The sequence below is a fragment of the Canis lupus genome, chromosome 17 (assembly GCF_048164855.1).
Source record: "Canis lupus baileyi chromosome 17, mCanLup2.hap1, whole genome shotgun sequence".
Classification (NCBI taxonomy): domain Eukaryota; kingdom Metazoa; phylum Chordata; class Mammalia; order Carnivora; family Canidae; genus Canis; species Canis lupus.
In genome coordinates this window covers 23,405,662-23,425,674 of record NC_132854.1, presented here as the reverse complement: position 1 = coordinate 23,425,674, position 20,013 = coordinate 23,405,662, and positions in this window count along the sequence as shown.

The window sequence follows — 20,013 nt, the reverse complement described above, 5'->3', positions numbered from 1 at the left end:
TATATTACTTCCATTATGGGAACCTCAAACAGCTTTTCAAATACCTTATATAAAACAGGAAGTAAAAGAAGTTTTTCATATAAATTATTTAGTCTTTCCTTTTCCTATCATCATCATTGCCATTGTTGTCTCATCATTATTTTCAAGATTATTTTCAATGAAGTTTACCAACAACTTCTGTTAATTTTAAGCCTCATTATAAAAAGGAAAGTGATAAAGCATATTAACACTTTTGAGTGTCTTTAAGACAATGCATATGGTTTTAAGGAATCAGGAATGACTCAAAATACATTAACACTTATTTCTGCTTAGTTCTTGCAGTAACCCATTTGCAGTTGTTCCATTATTTCCTTTTCAAATATCCTTTAACTCTTCTTTTTTATTTATAAAGTGAGATTTTCTCGAGGTATTCACTCTTCTGTCATTTGATTAAGGGTAAAATGATATTATCACCTTTTTCAGAACATCTCTGGATTATTTCAAGCAAATTACTTCATGGTTTACCTTCATAACAATAAGTCCAAGGGTTAAAACATGCCTTAATGTATTACTATTACCCAACTGAACAGATTTTCCACCCGGAACAGTTAGTATTCTAATATTCTCTCTTATTTAAGCAGAATAATTTATTAAAGTCTATTAGCCCATAGGATTTTTGGGAACATTTGATGGTATGAAATGAGCTTTAGAAGTATTGTAGCCAATAGCACTACCCAAATTACACTTTCTAATAACTCATATCAAGAACCTGACACCAGAGTGGTTTGGTAAGGGCCCTATACTCACTACTGCAAGCTCTTGGTATAAATACAGGTTGTTTTTAGAATTTCTCCTGCTTTGCCCTCTGAAACTTACATCTCTTAAGATAACTTCTGGATGACATCTGCTGGGCATATGACTTCTTGTCAATACAATCTTTGAAATCACTGAGCACATGGATCTTTCTTATTTATGGAACCCAAGTTAAATGCCTTCTGTTAATGATGGTAAAGTGGGGATAGAGGCAAACATTTTATAATATCAAAATCCTATGCTTATCAGTGCATGCATTTGCCCTTGCCATCTGTATTGACACACATATGCCCTAGTTTAGGCATGACTCTACTTTTAGACGTTCAATTCAGTAAGATAACATAATTCATTTTCATTCTAGCCAATTTGAGTTAGAATTTATATTGCTAGCCCACAATGTTACCCTGGCAATTAAAAGCTTAGAAGTACATGTGACAGGGTCACGATAGGTCCTTCCAAAAAGAAACTGAAGCATTCATAAACAAAGCCCAGCATAATCAGCTTGTGAGATATATTATTTCCCATTTTACAGAAGAAAGAACTAAGTTTTGAAGTTGGGAATTTGTTTAATCATACACATAGTAATTACAGCTTGGTTTTCTCCGTTTCCAGACTATGCTTCCTTTTTTTCTCCTAATGTTCTCAATAATGATAGCATGGAAATGAAAAATTTTGATACTTTTGTTATTTGGCAGCTGAGTCTATCATGGCAAAGTCCTGGTGACTATAATTTTTATTTCTATTGTCTCATTACAATGTTTACATTTCATTTCCTATTTCATTAGAAGTTCCATTTTCTGATACTATTTTAAAGAATTTTAGAATCATCTATGTTTAGTACTTCTTGCCCCACTCAACATACTTTGTTGAACATGTATAACCTAACTGGATTTCAGAATATCTGTCATAAGGAAACTGTTTATGACATCTAATATACTATTTTTATAACAAACATTTCTTTCCTGAAGTACTTTCTTTTTCTTTTTCCGTTTTTTTTTTTTTTTTTTTTAGACAAAGAAAGAGTAGGGGCAAAGGGAGAGGGGAGAGAGAATCCCAAGCAGGCTCCATACCCAGCATGGTGCCTGGCACTGCACTTGATGTCACAACCAGGAGATCATGACCTGAGCCAAAGTCAAGAGTGGGACACTGAGCTGACTGAGCCACCCATGAACCCCACTTGAAGTACTTTAGATAATACTTTGGAGATGGATATTTTCTCTTTTTACAATACGGCTGAGGATGAAAGTTACTTTACAATGTGTTGTTCTGGATTATATACATATATATTTTTTCATTTTCATCTTATTTCTTGGGTAATATATATGATTTTTCTCAGCATGCAGACTAAAACGAGAAATTGTGTTATTTTTAGTTGTTTCTGTGATGCTGAGATATCACCAGAACCCTAACATAAGTTTTCCTGTATCAGTAGCTCTCTCAAATCTGACTTCCTGTCAATTGTCTTGACAATGTGAATGCTTCAGTTACATATAAACCATATAAATATTAATCTGCGTTTTTTCCACTCCAAAAAGATATCAGCAACGTTGAATGAATGGAAGCATCATTGGCTTTTTTCATTAAATTAGTTTTCCAGGGCAGCCCAGGTGGCTCAACAGTTTAGCGCCGCCTTCAGCCCAGGGCCTGATCCTGGAGACCCGGGATCCAGTCCAACGTCAGGCTCCCTGCATGGAGCCTGCTTCTCCCTCTGCCTGTGTCTCTGTCTCTCTGTGTCTCTCTGTCTCTCTCATAAATAAATAAAATCTTAAAAAAATATTTAAATTAGTTTTCCAATATTAATGTCACACATAGAGAGTCCTACACACCATTTCTCTTTAACATACAAAAACAACATGTTTTAGTATAGGCTTCTAAAATGTATATGTTACAACTTTATGCACACTTGGATATCTAGTCTCTGATACCAAAAAATGCAGAATGAACAACAGACAAAAACAATTCTGGATCGTGCTAAGGCCATGAGATTTCTTCTCCACTCATTCCAGTTCTGAGTCATTCATGAAGAAGGGAAATTGCCCTGGTCTGTATCTCATAGCCAAACCAGAGGTGACAGATTGCTCTGGTTAATTAATTGCAGTGGCTGTTTAGCCTAGCAATTCATTTTATAGAATGCATCAGAATACTCTCAGAGGAGCTCTGTAGACAAATTAAAAAAAAAAAAAAAGAGTGTAGTCAATACTTGTTGATTATAAGAAACTACCTTAAACAAATGTCAATATAAAAAAACCTTAAAATATATATTTTCTCAGAATCTTCTTTATTGTGTATTTTAAAATTGAGTTTTCGTACTTAAATATTTTGGCAGATGGTGGTATTAGATTTTGAAAATAAATGAGCATGACATGGTTGAATTTTTATTTCTAATTAATGCATATGTAATCAATCCAATTAAATTGATTAGAAACATTAAATTTACTTAGAATTAAACATGACATATAAATTATTATCTGCTCCAGTACTTCTTATGGATGACTGGCCTTTTCACTTCATATTCGTGATTCCATAAGGATTTGTTGGTATTTCTTTGGCAAAGAAATATATACCTATAGTCTGATACCAATGAAAAATTACCTCAAATATTCATTTTTTCACCAACTTATAATTATGTACATATTTGTGTAGGAAAAAATACTTTCAACCATACTATTGTTTATCCTGAACTGAGTTATAGAGAAGTAGGCTAAAATTTTCTATTGGATAGTAGATCCTGAAAATTATGTGTTCAATGAAACTATCATTTGTTGGCTAGTATTTGTTGGAATTTCTGTATGTATTTTTAGATACTTTGATATAATCACAAAATATTTTAAAAAGATGTCCAAAAATGAAAATGCTTTTGTATTCATTTGTTCACATCGAATGTATATTGTCTTCTAATAATTCTAATTATGTAAAAATGTATTGTCTGAGTTTTTTTTTTTTATTTTTTTAAGATTATTTATTTATTTATTCATTCATGAGGGCCACAGAGAGAGACAGGCAGAGACACAGGCAGAGACAGAAGCAGGCTCCATGCAGGGAGCCCAACTCGGGACTCGATACTGGGTCTCCAGGATCACGCCCTGGGCTGAAGGTGGCGGTAAACCGCTGAGCCACCTGGGCTGCCCATGTTTGAGTTTTCTAAATAATTTTTCTTTGGTTATTGTAAATCATTCATTCATGAAGGTGGAAGACATTATTATATAAATTTAATGCTTACTTTAACTAATAAAAATTTAATTTTTGTCTTGCAGCAAAAAGACTAATGAGCCTCGACTGCTGTCTGTCAGAAAATGTGAAATAATGACAGTATTTACTGCAAAGATGGATTGGATAAGTATAAATTATGAGTGAGAAAACAGACTTTTTTTTGTAACATTTAACAAGTCCAAGTAGGTTTCCTTGTTAAAATTATCAAATGAGTGAAGGGTAAAGCACAAAATATGAAGTTTATATTCCCAAAGAAAGAGGAAATGTACACTCAAAGTTATCATTTTACTATAAGCTGGAGCTACTGTTACTTCTAAAATCATTAGTCAATGAAGAATTAAACACTCAATTCACATGCAAATATAATATAGTAAAGACAATACATGTTATGTTCCTATTAGTTTATATCCAAATCTCTAGCTTAAAATTTTATACGGGTGTTACTTTTAGAACTAATTATTAATAATAATGACTTTTACAGGAGATAAAATTATTATATATTTTGACAATTTGTCTAACAAAATAAAATTCGTACATTGAATTCTGACTTTATATAAAGAGGCAGTATACATACTTGTTAGAAGTCCTAGAGAGTAGACTAGAATCCAGACCTGTATGTACATTCCTGCTTTACCACTAACCAGATCTATAACTTTGAGCAAAGGTCTCTGGGTTTGGTCCTATTAATCAGGATAGTAACAGTATCTATCATAGGTTCTCTATGAAAATTAAATGGGCCAGTATTTTTGAACTTTCCTTTTTTAAAAAAGTTTTTATTTATTTATTCATGAGAGACACGGAGAGAGAGAGAGGCAGAGACATAAGCAGAGGGAAAAGCAGTCTCCATGCAGCAAGCCCGATGTAGGACTCAATTCCAGAACTCCGGGTTCATGCCCTGAGCCGAAGGCTGACGGTCAACTACTGAGCCACCCAGCCACCCCTCTTTTTTCTTTACTTCCCCATTAAAGAAACTTTTTGGTTATTTTTTTATTCTAACTCCTCACCATTACATTTTTATACTGTGGGTGTATTGTATATTGGCTTATGCATTGTTGCCCTTTGGAGGATCAGAAATCACCATAATAACTAAGATATGTTTCTCTCTTTCCACTCTAGAACTAGTTTCTGCCTGTTAGGTTGATATTGCCCTGGTGAGAATGCAAAAAATGAACCAAATTCTTATTGAATGTTTAAATTGTTATCACTCAATATATTAAAACATGTTAGATACTATTATCATCATTATTATTTATATGGGCCATTGATACAAATTTATACTAAAGATCACATTGCATATATATTTCATTGCAGTGTTTTGATTAAAACATTTAATGTATATGGTAAGAATTAACAATTTTACTTAATTTTTAGTGATTCTAAATATGTATTTACAGCACTTTCTTTTTTTTACTTTAGAGGCAATGATAATATTTAATCCACACTTAGTAACAAATTTATTAGTTGTGGAGACAAGTGATAGTGCTATAATAAAATGCCAAATCTAATTTTAGGGTGACTAAAAGTCTTAGTAAAGAGTGAATACATTCTGTGCATTCAGACCAATTCCACTTTGGCATTATTTAGGAGTAATGTCCATATCATAAAGACATAAAACCACAGCTCAGAAAAATATGTAAGGTAAAAAATACAATAAAAAACTGTCATCTGGGGAACCTGGGTGGCACAATCATTTGAGCCTCAGACTCTGGATTTCAGCTCAGGTCCTGATCTCACGATCATGAGATGGACCCCTCGTGCTTAATGTGGAGTTTGCTTGAGATTCACTCTTCCTCTCCTTCTGCTCCTCCTGCTCATGATCTTTCTCTCTCTCTCTCTCTCTCTGAAATAAATAAATAATATATTTTTTAAACTATTATTATGCATTTTATTTTACTTTTTTGTAAGATTTTATTTATTTATTCATGACAGACATAGAAAGAGAGGCAGAGGCAAAAGCAGGCTCCATACTGGGAGCCCGATGTGGGACTCAATCCCAGGACTCCAGGATCGCACCCTGGGCCAAAGGCAGGCGCTAAACCACTGAGCCACCCAGGCATCCCTCCATTTTTCTGAGTATCTAAAGGATCAACTTGTTATGTCAAAAATACTACCATTACTACTTATTAGAAACATATTATGTTAAATCTATTAGTGGAATAAAATATATTTTTATTTACATTCAATTACAAAAAATTTAAAATGTGGTGTTTTTATAAGTAGTTCATATTATTGTTAAAATATGTTAATTTAATAAGGTGTGGAAAAATTTGTACTATAATAAAATAAAATATAGAAATTAAATGAATACATAACCAAAGGATATTTATCCAACTGCTTGCCAAACTATTGAGTAATGCATTTCATTTTCCAAAGTTTAGGAATGTCACACATCCAACTACTAGTTTTGACAAAATACTGATTTCTGCACTTGTAAGCGTCCATCCATGGATGAATGGTTAAAGAAATTGTCAAGCACATAAACACACACACACACACACAAATATTATAAAGCCATAAAAAACACAATGAAAACTTGCTGTTTGTGACAGCATGAATGGACCTTGGGGACATGATTTTAAGTGAATAAGTGAGATAGAGTAAGAAAAATACATATGTTCTCTTTTATATGTGAAAAGATAAATGAATAAATAAGTAGATAAATAAATAATTAAACTACCAAAAAAGCTCATAAAAACAGAACAGATTGGTGGTTGCCAGAGGCAGGGTTTGGAAGAGGGATAGAAATGGATGAACTAATTTTGTTTTTGTTTAAATGATCGAATAAAAATGAAAGATGTTAAATGATCTAAAAACGAAAAAAATAACGTGTTATTTTGTAGTAGGTATTCTTATCTTTAATAGAAGTAGACATTTTATTATTAAAAATTAAACCTTAAAAATAGTAAATTGTAACATAATTGTCTTAGTAACCTTTTTTGTTACATTACTACATAAAAATGAATACTTTTTATAAATACAAATTTTCAGGATATTTTTATTTCTGGATAAGAGTAGAGCCAGTGTTAACCTTAAATCACTTTTACTTGTCAATTCTAATATTATATATCTCTATAGGCAAGGTAACTATATATACACTACATATATATGTATAGTAACAAAATTTTGTTCTGAAAATTTTACATTGGTATTAGCATAAGTGGCTATAAGATAATGTTATGTGGGGTCCATTTATTTGTGATAAGTTTTTATTAATATGTAATGACAATTCTATTTAAACCCCATTGTATATAGTTATAGTAAAGCTGGTCAAAAGTTACGCTACAACTTTATAGTTTTCTTTTAAGAAATAAACCAGCTTAATCAGGAAAATGGGATTAAACAAGTAAAAAGATTAAGAATATTCAGTGAGTGCCCTTTTCATTGACCTCTCACCCTAGAGTAGTAAAAAACAGTAAGTGGTAAGTAATGAACATTATATAAATAATAAAAATTATACTTCTTATTTATTTATTTAGTCAGTTTTTTTTTGTTTTTTTGTTTTTGTTTTTTGTTTTTTGTTTTTTTTTTTTTTACTTTACTTATGGTTAAATAAAATAGAAGAATTAAAATTTAGCTCAGAACTTGGCTGAGCTCACCTGGGAAGAATAAATATTCTTTTTTTTTTTTTAGATAAATTTATTTATTTATTCAGAGAGACACACAGAGAGAGGCAGAGTCATAGGCAGAGGGAGAAGCAGGCTCCCTGTGAGGAGCATGATACAAGACTCAATCCCAGGACTCCGGGATCATGACCTGAGCCGAAGGCAGATGCTCAACCACTGAGCTACCCAAGTGCCCCAGAAGAAAGATTCTTAATAGATTATGAAATCTACAGGTATGTCTTATTATGTGGAAACAGCAGTGTCCAAGCTATAGGCTTAAAAACACACTTCGATGCTTTGACTCCAGGTCCTGTTTTACATGTGTTCTTTTTTTTTTTTTTTTTTAAGATTTTTATTTACTTATTTGAGAGAGATAGAGCAAGAGAAAGCATGAACAGGGTAGGTGGGGGAATGGACAGGGAGAAGCAGACTCAGGGCTGGATCCTGGTAGACATGTCAGTTTCCTGTAGGCAAAAAGAGAGCTACATATTAACTTTCCAAATATATGAGTATCTAAAAAATGTCTATCATTCCCTCCTGCTTCATTGATCATTTGGTTTCCAGATAATTTTTTTCTAAGCACAGTTGAGGCTTTCCTCAAGATTTCTGGAGATCTTATTTGGTGATGAAATGTCTCATGCCAAGGTTTGATCACATTTCTTTACTAGTGACTTTCTTTATGACCTCAGATTTTTTATTTTTCATGAGGCTGTGACTTCATATGGATTTCCTTGCATTCCTTATGCTTACACTTACATATTCCTGCACATGTAAAAAATTGTGCCTTCCTCTACTGCAACATTAGCTCCTATTATTTCTTTAAATATTCATCCTTTAAATTTTTATTCATCTACTTAAGACACTCTCCAGCTCAAATCACTTCTGAGGTTCCATGGATAGGTTACTAAATCTCCTGTGCCATATGCATTCTAGGCCCTGGATGCCTACTCACTACTTTATCCATAAATAAACTCCATGATTTTGTATGCATTTAACCTCCCAGAAAGTTTGAGTGGGAACTTATCCTAATGCTTTCCTATACCTTTGGATGTATTAGGATATATTTAGGAAGTGCTTTACTAAATCTTGTTTGTGTACTTCTCTTCATGGTCTTTCAATTATGTATGTGTTAGTTTCAATTTAATTCTGCCTCTCTCCTAACTTTATATTATTCTCCATGTAGTTTAATCTATTCCCATGTTACTGATGAATGTTTAAATGCTGATGCTAGCTAAACTCTCCCTGGGTCTTTAAACTTCTGTATCAGGTTCCATCAGAGATACACATAGAAATTATTTTTAATGACTAGTGAAACGATCCACTTGTTTTTGCTCTAGCCTATAATCTTGTAGTTAGTTTTGGTTTATTCACAAATTTCCATTCTATTTAGCACGTGTACACAGAGAATACATTATCTTTATTTTCTATAGATAATCACTTTCACCAAAAGGACTGAAACATCAGGAGATAGTGTATGGAAATATTTGCCAATTATTAAGTTTCTTTCTTTTTTTAAGTTACATTGTTTTTTTCCCCAAAGATTTTATTCATTTATTAATAAGAGACAGAGAGAGAGGCAGAGACATAGGCAGAGGGAGAAGCAAGCATCCCCTGGGGAGCCTGATGTGAGACCCAGTCATAGCACCCCAGGATCGTGCCTTGAGCTGAAGGCAGACGCTCAACCACTGAGCCACCCAGGCATCCTACCAATTATTAAGTTTCCATAGTGAGTTTTGAAAAGCTTAATCTCAGTACACACCTTCAGTATTTCTTATTTTTACTTTCCATACTCCTTTCCTAGATGCCACTTGTATATATTTGGGATTGAGATAAGGCCTTGCATCAACTTGGAGGTTCAAAGCTGCATGAAGCTCATCAAACTGCTTTCTAGGACATCCCCTGACTTTTCTGCAGGATTACTATCCTAAGATAATACCTTGCCATCCTGTGTTCTTACTTCTGGCAGGCAGCTCGTGAACTTGTGCTGTCTTGCATTGGCTCACTAAGGACCTAGTCCTTTGCTGATGCTGCCTCAACTGTCTATTGCAGGCACAGCAAATGCCAAGTCTTCCAGCTATCTATCCCCTGGATTTTCTTTTTATCATGTGGCTTTTGTGGCAGAGTGATTTTATTTCTCATCATGACTGCCCCATGGCAAATCCGCTTGCTCTCTGAACAGCTACTTCCATGTGCCTCAATAGACTTACAAAATCTTTCAATTCATGCCATAACACAGAAGCAGTTAAAAGACATTCGGGGGCAGGAGTTCAGAACTTACTTCTGCTCTAGTGTTTCACACCATTTCTTTTGCTTCAGTTAACAGCATTCCCTACGTTCTCAAAGGGAACCTTCTGAAGCATCTCCTTACACAATCCCAGCAGTAAAGTAGTGAAAAATGTTCTGCATCTACATCTTGCATCTCCTACAATAGTTTTTCCACCAGATGAAAGGCAATTCTAATATGCTTGCATTCTGAGACATCTGGGTGGCTCAGTGGTTGGGCATTTGCCTTCTGCTCAGGATGTGATCCTGGAGTCCTGGGATGGAGTCCCACATTGGGCTCCTTGCATGGAGCCTGCTTCTCCCTCTTAACCTTGTCTCTGCCTCTCTTTGTGTCTTTCATGATTAAATAAATATTTTTTAAAAAAAATATGTTTGCTTCCTAACCATTTCTCTTCTATTATTCTTATGCATTCTATTTCTAGTCATATTAGAACAGAAAAGATACTTCATCTTTTATTTGCTACAGATGAAACTCATTTGGTATGATGTTTTCTCCTTTAAGATAAGAATACTTTATGGCATGTAAATCATAATAGAAAGGAGTATCCTCAAAGCACTCTGGAAGACACACTATGATCTGACATTAGTACTCTTTGCTCTTGATATGGGAGCTTACTGAAAGAAAGGAGTAAGAGTTACTGAGGATAAATTTATATTGGTTTACTGTCCCTTCTTTATCATGTATGTTATATAGCTTGGGCTCCCTGGATGCCTCGTTATCTCATTCAGTTAAAAAACATATATTGTCTATTTGTTATACTAAATAACTCTTGAATTATTCAATCTATTCCCGCTTCAGGTTTGTCCCCTGAGTTACTTCAACATCCTCCCAACTTATTTTTAAGTCTATGGGATTTATGTCACTCTAATTATGTATATATTGTAAGAAAAATCTGATTGTTTTATTTGCCTCCTTAGACTTGGTTTTAAACTCCTTTATGTGATATAGTCCAAATACTGAATTGAAGTTATTGAGGTCCTATAGTAACTTCCCACTGCTTATCTTCTTATACTTATCACCTTTATCTTTAGACCGAAATCTGATACCAAATTTCCTTTGAATTTTCTATCATACGTCAGTTTGATTTGCTCTTAGGCTGTCAAACATGCTGTTCCATCTACTGGGATTTTTTTTCTCCTCACCTTTCTTCACTAAATTCTCACTTTTTAATCTTTCAAGTCTCAAATTAGAAGTTACTTGCCTAGAAAGCTAATCTTATTGGTGTGGCTTAAGGTTCTTATCCATTCATTTTTTAATGTTCTCTATTTCCCTAAATAGCACATGGAGAATTATTGTAATTTCATGGCACATCTCTCTTTTTTCTCTAACTCCAACAAAAGATGTGCTTACTTACCATTCTTTTTCCATAATAAAGGTGGATCATATAAATGACACAAGTATATTACCTTTCCTTCCAGTATTGCATTTATTTTCTTTTGCTAGAGTTCATCTCATTCATCTTCTTAGGCCATATTTATACGTATCTTTGTGTAAAATAATAATTCAATGTTGACTTACCTCTATATTTCTATACTTCCTACACATTTTTCAGGCTGCATTTTAGAAATAGATTCCTAATAATATACTAATTAGTGTATCATTATAAAATATAATAAGGTATCATTCTCATACTGTATTATTGTATAGGTTTTAAATAATGTATAATTACTCTCAGATGGTGTTATTGTATAGATTTTTTAAAATAACGTATCATTACTATTAACACTGTATTATAATAGAGTGTACCAACTGGCATTACATTTTTTAGTATAGTATTTAAAGTTCATGGAAGTTTTGTTTAGGTAGAAGAAAAATATTGTAATTTATTTTTTATATATGAGGAAGATCAGATTCAGAGCAAGTAGATGATTTTTTTAAAAGGTTTATTTATTTTAGAGAAAGAGAGAGAAGGTGGGAGGGGCAGAGGGAAAGGGAAAGAATCTCAGGTAGACTCCACTGAATGCAGAGCCCATGGTGGATGTCTCTGAGCTCCCACGTCTCTGAGATCAGACCTGACCTGAAACCCTAAGTGACTGCACAACTCAGGCACCCCAGAGAAAGTAGATGATTTACAGAAGGTCAAATAAATATTCATTGGTGGAAGAAGAACTCAAACGCAGATTTCCTGACCTAAGTTGAATATTCCTAATTTACTTTATGTTTTCTTTATCATTTTCAACTTCCTTATACTTGCTATTTAAATAATAAATAAAATTATGTTAGAATCAAAATTTTCCTCTTTAAGATAATGAAGAAGAGAGAAGATTTTATTACCTGTTATGGTGGGCAAGGATGGGTGACAGAGATGCCAGCTTGTGCCATGTTTTAATTGTGTATATCTCATATCACCATTACCACATTATAGAGTTATGCTTCAATTTTCATTTTAGGAAAATTTAATTTTCATTTCCACTACCTTATGTGATTGCACAACATCTGTGCATGTACTGTGCCTGTTGAAATGAGAAAAATTATGATAGGCATATTTAAACAATTTTCCCAAAACTACACTAGTAGTAATTGGGAGTGCTGAGATTAGCACTTAGACTACTTAACTCCATTTCTAGTGCTCGTTTTTACTGCACCATGCTGTTTCTCTAGCAATTTCATAAAAGAGGAAAGTGAAACTATAAAGAGGGATGTAAAATTATAGTTGAATTGGGAGATGTACATTTACAATTCTGAGTATTTAACTATCCAAATTACTTAACTTTCTTTGTAACTATTTCCTTATTTGCAAATTATGGAAAAATATGAAATCCACAAGCCTAAAATGCATAGCACTCCTAGCACAGAGTCTTACAAATATTAGATTTTCAATAAATACTAATTGTCATTTCATTTGCTATTGCTACCTTTATCAGTAATATATAAAAAGTAGAAGACTTTTTGACAAACAAAAAGAGAGAAAGAAAAAAAATAACCATTTTTTTCCTACTTTATTCCTTTATATTTTTTCTTTCTGTTTTGTATATCCCTTCTAGATTTGCATTTTTCAGGCTATAACTTAAGAAACGAATGAGATGTGAAGTGGAAAATAAAGACTAAAAAAAGGAAATGAGAATGGAGACAAAATCCATCAAAAGTTATTGATATTGCTTAAAAGAAAGAAAATCAATCCAAGCTCTCACTAAAATATGCATTCACAACCCCCCCCCCTTTTTTTATAAAGAACAATTTTGAGCAAATATTGGTCTACTAGTCTCAGTTTAATATGAAAGGTTAAAAAGAATCATTCTAGTTTATAAAGACCTTACATTTGTACTTTCCTCAGTTATTTAAAAAAAGATTTAAGATACTCAACTTTTAAAAATTAGAATAAACATACCACCTTTTATTATCAAAATTAATGCAGGACCTATGATGTTATAACAGTGGTACTGGAGGTATGCCCTGTATAATGACTGATGCTGATGAGTTCTGAATTTGTCAAACATGAGATAAATCTACAGATCCAAATTTCATGATGTTAACTGGATAGTATATTATTAAGATGATTCTGATACCAGTACATGAATGAGTAGACACGGTGTCTATTATTTATTACTGTGTCTCCAGTAACTGTACAATTTGAAAAGAGTATATTATCAAATACTTTTTAAAGGAATGAATAACTAGGAGTGCCTGGGTGGCACAGTCTGTTAAGCATCTGACTCTTGGTTTCAGCTCAGGCTGTGATCTCATGGTCATGAGATCACAGTTTTTTTTTAATTTTTTTTTATTTATTTATGATAGTCACAGAGAGAGAGAGAGAGGCAGAGACATAGGCAGAGGGAGAAGCAGGCTCCACGCACCGGGAGCCTGACGTGGGATTCGATCCCAGGTCTTCAGGATCGCGCCCTGGGCCAAAGGCAGGTTCTAAACCGCTGCGCCACCCAGGGATCCCTAGAGATGGGTTTTTATAGGGATTTTTAGAGGACGTATTTGGAGAGTCACTATGATTTCTGAGCTCATACTTTCTTTGTGAAACCCTGTTCTGCATAGTTCTCATGCTGTGGTATTCATATGGCAGGTACACTCTCTTCAAAATCTGTTAAAAACAGATTTCCAACAACGTTATAGTACTGTCATTTCTACTTTCTACCTCTGCTAGCTGCTTTTCCTAAAGCATTTAATCAGTGAAAGGATGTGTGATAAGCATTCACATATACTCTATCATTTAAATTTCACCATTACTTGCAGGAAAGATGATGTGATCACCATCTTACAAATTAGGACACCAAAGCTAAGATGGTTTAAAAACTTAGCCAAGGTGACATAGTGAGCAGAAGCTATTTGCTTTATTTAAAGTGAGATCAATTTGATTGCAAAACCTGCATCATTAATCCATTGGGCTGCATTTACACTTTTACAGTATAAATCTTCCTATAAATTTAAGTCATCTTCATCTTAACTGCTTAAATTCCCAGCCATATTTTTATACTACTACTTCAAAATGTTTGCTTTGTGTATTTTTGCATAATCTATTTTTCAAAGATAGTACAAATACTTCAATAAATATATTTTAAAATAACATAAGAATGGCATATATTCTGAGCCTTGCTTAATCTTAAAATTTAATATTTCATTTATGTGCATGAAAATTTTCATGTTTTTTCTTCTCAACCACCTTTGGTGAAATGAATTTTAGATTTTCAGAATAAGATACTATCTACTGAATAAAAGTTGCATTATTGCAAAATACATTTTAAATAAGTTACATTACTGCAACTTGATAAATAATATTAATTTTGTACAAAACTATTCATGAATGTTCACTTTAACTTTTGGTTGTGATTTTATATTTTATTGATATTTTTTTGTATTCCTGCCATGACAGTGCAAAGTATTGCTAAATTACTTCCAAGTGTCAGCCTAAATTGTTATTTTTTTTTCTGAAAAATGTAAGTTATTACTATTTGAACACGTTTCTGTCTACAATTTGCAAAAAAGTATTTAGTTAATGGAACCTTGGATATTTTCTTCTGCTATATCTGCTGTCTCCTCTGAACTAGGAAAACTATTCATATGTTGTATCAATTACAACTTATCTAAGGTAAAAGCCTTCATCTTTCCAACAGAAATATCTATAAACTCATCTGAACCAGACTGTTGTTTTTCCCTCTGTTAAAATGGGAGATGTTATTTTTTTATCTTATCTAGTTATTTTCTGTATCATGCCCTCCCTAGCCATCTCCAAATCCTCACTTCTCCATTTATGCTTAATTCCTTGTGCATCATCAGTTTTTCTTAATTTTTGAAAATTTTGATTAGTATATAATGATGATTGAAATTCTCCCATCTTAAAATTGTTTTAAAAAGTGTACACCTTAATGTCACCTCTCCCATTACTTTTTTTTTCATTTTAGACAATCATTTTTGAAGTAAACACCAGTCTTTACTGACTGCAATTTCCAGTACCCACCAAATTAACCCATTTTGAATCCCCATTACTCCCTTAAATCTCCATGTGGTAAAATCAATGACCTTCATATAACCAAATCCAGTGAGTATTTACTTGTTATTGTTTTGTCACCCAGTAGCATTTGAAGCCTTTTGGAAACCTTCTTCTTTTCTCTTGGATTTCTTCTATTAAAAAATATATTTTTTCCTCATTCTGTTAAAACATCTCATATTTTGACCACTTAAATTTGGAACATTACAGGAGTCACTGTTGGTAATTCTCATATTCTTCATTTGTATTTTGTCCTTGATAGTCTTATCTGTGTGGATTTTAGAGGATATTGGTCAACTGATAATTTTAAACAAATAACTCCATTTCAACTTCTCTAGAACTCCTGGTAAATATATCTATAATCTTTTTACCATCTCTGTGCAAACACTGGCTAGATAAATGAAAAAATATATATACAGGTGGTGATTTGTGGTTCAGCATGTTAGCAACTTGGAAGTTGCCACTCTGTCCGAACAAGTAAAAATCTGAACCAAAAAATCAGCTAGTTTTAGATCCATAAGAAAATTGAAGTCACAGGAAAAATCACTGCCCTTTAAATTTGATCAACAAGTAGGCAAGTACAGAGAATTAAAATTTAACAGGATAGAAGTCCATGAGTTGCAAACCTTCACAGGAAAGAGTGCTGAAGTAAGGAAATCTAAACAATGACTGAAGAATTACTGGAAGTTCAGTGTGAACAACTCTGAGAGAGAATTCGAGTATAACTTATCAAAATTTGTGAGGATACAGCAAACATTATATAAAGGGAAATTTATAGCATTAAAGTCATGTATTAGAAAAGATGAATTATCTAAAATCAATAATCTAAGCTCTCCTTATCAGAAACTTGGAAGAGGAAATTAAATTCACATTACACGTAAGGAAGGAAATAATAAAAGTTAGAGTAGAAATCAATAAAAATGAAAATGGGAAATCAATAGAAATTTAACAGAAAATCAATGAAACAAATTACCACAGAAATAATAGTTTGAAGAAGCATCTATTTAATATCTCATGGTTTTGTGGGTCAAAAATCAATGAAACCAAAAACTGGTTCTATGAAAACATATATAAAATCAATAAGCCTCAAACCAAGATACCTAAGAAAAAAGGGAGAGAATACAAATTACTAGTATTGGGGTTAAAAGAGTGGACATTATTACAGATCCCATGGATATTAAAAGAATGCAGAAAAAGCATTTGACCTAATGCAATGCTCTAGGAATGCAAGGAACTTTCCTCAACTCAAGAAAGACTATTAAAAAAAAAAATCTACAGCTAACTGTAGATCTTAACTGATTAAGATCAGGAATAAGCCAAGGATGTATTTTCTCACCACTGCCTCCCAGCATCATATTGGAAGTCCTCGTTATGGAATGATACAAAGAAAATAAAAGGTATACAGATTGAGAAGAAAGATAAAAACTGTGTTTTTACATAGACGACATAGTTATCCATGTAGAAAATCTGAAAAAATCCACAAAAAGACGTAAGATAAATAAGCAATTATAACAAGGTTGCAGAATACATAAATATCCACACATCAAATGTTTCTATATACCAACAATGAACATGTGGAATTTGAAGTTAAAAAAACAGCCATTTCTATTAATACCCCCCAAAATAAAGTACTTAGGTATAAATCTAACAAAACATGTACAAGATCTATATAAAGAAAACTTAAAAGACTGGTGAACAAAATCAAAGAACTAAATAAATGGAGAAATATTGCATGGTCTTGGATAGGAAAATTCAATATTGTCAAGATGTCAGTATTTCCCAACTTGATCTATAATTCAATGTAATTCCAATAATAATCTTATCAAAAAGTTGCCAATATCAATAAACTATTACTAAAATTTATATTAGAGAGACAAAAGACCCAGAATAAGCAACAGAAAATTGAAGAAAAATAGAGTGGGGGGGACTGACACTACTCAACTCAAGACTAAATATAAATTGAAAGTAATAAAGTCAGTGATATTGGCACAAAAATAGACAAATAGATCAATAGAACAGAAGATAGAGCCCACAAACAGACCAATGTAAATATAGTCAATTGATCTTTGATAAGGAGCAAAGTCATTGCAAAGATGGTCTCTTTAACAAATGATGCTAGAACTATTGAATATTCAAATGCCAAAAAAAAAAATCTAGATACAGCCTTTACATTCTTCACAGAAATTAGCTCAGAGTGTACCACAAACTTAAATATAAAACACAAAAGTATAAAACTCCTAGAGGATAACACAAAAGAAATCTAGATGACCTTTTGTTTGATGATGGCAAGTTTATAACACCAAAGCTACAATCCATGAATTAAAAATTATTCAGCAATACTTCACTAAAATGAAAATTGTTTTTCTCTGCAAAAGATATTGTCTTTTGTGAAATTACTCTCTATGATATGATAATGGTGGATATATGTCATTATATATTAGTCCAAACCTATAGAATATACACCAAGAGTAAACCCTGATGTAAACTATGGACTTTGGGTGATAATGATGTCATCAATTGTAACAAATGTGAAACTTTGGTGGAGGATTTAGATAATGAAAGAGGCTATATGCACATGTGGTGGCAGCAGGTATATGGGAAATCTCTGTGCCTTCTGTTCAATATTTTGTTAACCTGGGACACCTAGGTGGTTTAGCAGATGAGCATCTGCCTTTGGCTCAGTGTGTGATACATGTGGGGTGATATAGTCCCACATCAGGCTCCCTGCAAGGAGTCTGTTTCTCCCTCTGCCTATGTCTCTGTCTCTCTCTGTGTGTCTCATAAATAAATAAATAAATAAATAAATAAATAAATAAATAAATAAATAAAATATTTTTTAAAAAATTGGTTAACCTAAAACTGCTCCAAAAATAAAATGTATTTTTTTAAAAAGTTTTACTTATTTAAGAGAGAGAGAGAGAGCATGCATGAGCGAGTGAAAGGGAGAGGCAGAGGGAGAGTAAGAGAGATAATCTTAGACTCCCTGCTGAGCACAGAGCCTGACCAGGGTGGGGAGTGGAGGCAGGGATGGGGGGGTGGGGTTTGTTCTTACAACCCTGAGATCATGACCAAGAGTTAGATGCTTAACAAACTTAGCCACACAGGTACCCCTAAAATAAAGTGTATATTTAAAAAAGTGCAAATGCACTGCACTGGTTTCTCTGCTCAAGTTCTCAGAAGTCCACAAACAAGGTGTTGGCCAGGTTGGATTCTTATTTAGAGGTTTTGGGAAATAATCCATTTCCAAACTCATTCAGGTTGATGCCACAATTTAGTCACATGTTTTTATAACATGACCTGCCTGGTTCTTTGCTGACTGTCAGGAGATTGAGAGGCATTCCTCTGGCATTCCTATTCATATGTTCTCTTCATCCTCACCATGTATAGGACTTCTCAGGTTTTCAATCTCTGACTTCTGCGCTGACTCTAAAAGCCAGCTTCATGTGATTAGATTAGTTCCATGTTGATAAAATCTATTTTAATTACTCAAAGTCAACTGAGTAGTAAGCTTGATGGTATCTGTAAAAATCTTATTTTCCATGATATATAACATATTCACAGACATGCTATTTCATCAAGTTCAGAGTCCTGGGGATTATGTTGAGAAATCTTGGGAAGTACTTTTAGGATTCTGCTCATCACATTTTAGATGTGTTATAATTTGGAGATGTCTTTTTAATAGCATATAACTTGAATTCTTTATTTTTTAAAAGATTTTATTATTTATTTGGGGGGGGTGCAAATGGCAAGGACAGAGGAGGAGGGAAAGGAAAAGGGAGAGAATCCTTAGCAGACTTTGCACTGGGCATGAAACCCAACAAGGAGCTCCATTTCACGACCCTGGGGGCCATGATCTGAGCCAAAACCAAGAGTTGGACGCTTAACCGATTGAACCATCCACATGCCCCTATACTTCGAATTCTTAAAGAAATTTGGAAAAGCTCTATTTAAATGATATATTTACCCAACTTAACATCAACAATTATCAATTTATTGCATCTCGACTCCAAATTCTCTTTTTGCCCATTCTATGAAAATGGATCAAGTCCATTAAGTGTTTTTTCTTTATCAATGGAAAGCACTAGAGAAGCCTGGCAAGAGGTAGGGGTTTTGTTCCTTGGTTCCAGTATGCTTGCTCAGCAGGTTCCTACAGTGTGTGACTTCCTCAGCACCTGCCTCCTGTGGCAAATGTAACTTCCCCAGTCCCAGGTTACTTGGGCACACTACTTTCCCTGTCCGCATATCATATATTGCCTGGCAGCCAGCAGCTTCTAATGGCAGCCCTTAAGCCCTTTTCTGATGGAGACACCTCTCCACTCTTTCCTATAGGATGGTTTTTTGGCATGTGCTGGAGGACATGTTCCCAGCAGGTCCTACTAATACAATGTCTTCTCAGCATTCAATGATTCAAGGCCACACCTTCTCCAACAACTATCTGGATTTCAGTTGAGGGGCGACAAGGTCAGAGTTGTCTCTTTTCAGTGCTTATCTCAGCCTATAGTAGTAGTGGCTACTTCTTATTCCTTCTATTCCTGCATTTTTTTAGAGTTCTACTTCCTCTTACTGGCCAATCCCTTGTTAGTCTAATCTCCTGATATAATTTATGTTTATAATTTCCATGTTTAAATTACTGTGTAGTTACTCCTTCCAGATTGGACTCATACTGATAGATTTACTAACACTAAAAATAC